The sequence below is a fragment of the Amblyraja radiata genome, unplaced genomic scaffold (genome assembly GCF_010909765.2).
Source record: "Amblyraja radiata isolate CabotCenter1 unplaced genomic scaffold, sAmbRad1.1.pri scaffold_1059_ctg1, whole genome shotgun sequence".
Classification (NCBI taxonomy): Eukaryota; Metazoa; Chordata; class Chondrichthyes; order Rajiformes; family Rajidae; genus Amblyraja; species Amblyraja radiata.
The window spans coordinates 30,001-31,123 of NW_022630241.1; the positions used below are offsets into that span (position 1 = coordinate 30,001).

General features: G+C 63.8%; 1 pseudogene; it reads left to right on the forward strand.

Moving 5' to 3' along the window:
* LOC116969711 overlaps positions 1 to 1,118 on the forward strand; it is a 2,999-nt pseudogene extending 1,881 nt beyond the window's left edge.
* Positions 1,119 to 1,123: the final 5 nt, after the last annotated feature.

Sequence of the window (1,123 nt, forward strand, 5' to 3'; positions counted from 1 at the left end):
AACCCGAACCTCCGAACCCGAACCCCGACCCCGAACACTGAACCCGAACCCGAACCCGAACCCGAACCCGAACCCGAACCCGAACCCGAACCCGACCCGAACCCGAACCCGAACCCGAACCCGAACCCGAACCAAACCCGAAACCGAACCCCGAACCCTAACCCGAACCCGAACCCGAACCCGAACCCTAACCCGAACCCGAACCCGAACCGACACCCGAACCCGAACCCGAACCCCAAACCCGAACCCGAACCCGTACCCGAACCCGAACCCGAACCCTAACCCGAACCCGAACCCGAACCCGCCCGAACCCGAACCCGACCCGAACCCGAACCGAACCCGAACCCGAAACCGAACCCGAACCCGAACCAGAACCCGAAACCCGAACCCGAACCCGAACCAGAACCTGAACCCCGAACCCGAACCCAACCCGAGACCCATACCCGAACCAGATAACCTAACCCTAACCCGCAACCCGAACACCAACCCGAACCCGACCCGAACCCGAACCCGACAACCCGAACCCGAACCCGAACCCTGAACCCGAACCAACCAACCCGAACCCGAACCGAACCCGACCCGAACCCTGAACCCGAACCCGAACCCGAACCGAACCCAACCGAACCCGAACCCGAACCCGAACCCGAAACCCGAACCCGAACCCGAACCCGAACCGAACCCTAACCCTAAACCCGAACCCGAACCCGAACCCGAACCCGAACCCTAACCGAACCCGAAAACCCGAACCGAACCCGAACCCGAACCCGAACCCGAACCCGAACCCGAACCCGAACCCGAAACCCGACCCGAACCCGAACCGAACCCGAACCCGAACCCGAACACGAACCCGAACCGAACCCGAAACCCGAACCCGAACCCGAACCGAACCGAACCCGAAACCGAACCCGAACCCGAACCCGAACCCGAACCCGAACCCGAAACCCGAACCCGAAACCGACCCGAACCCGTAACCGAACCCAACCCGAACCCGAAACCCGAACCCGAACCCGAATCCCGAACCCGAACCCGAACCGAACCGAACCCGAACCCGACCCGAACCCGAACCCGAACCCGAACCCGAACCCGAACCCGAACCCGAACCCGAACCCGAACCCGAACCCGA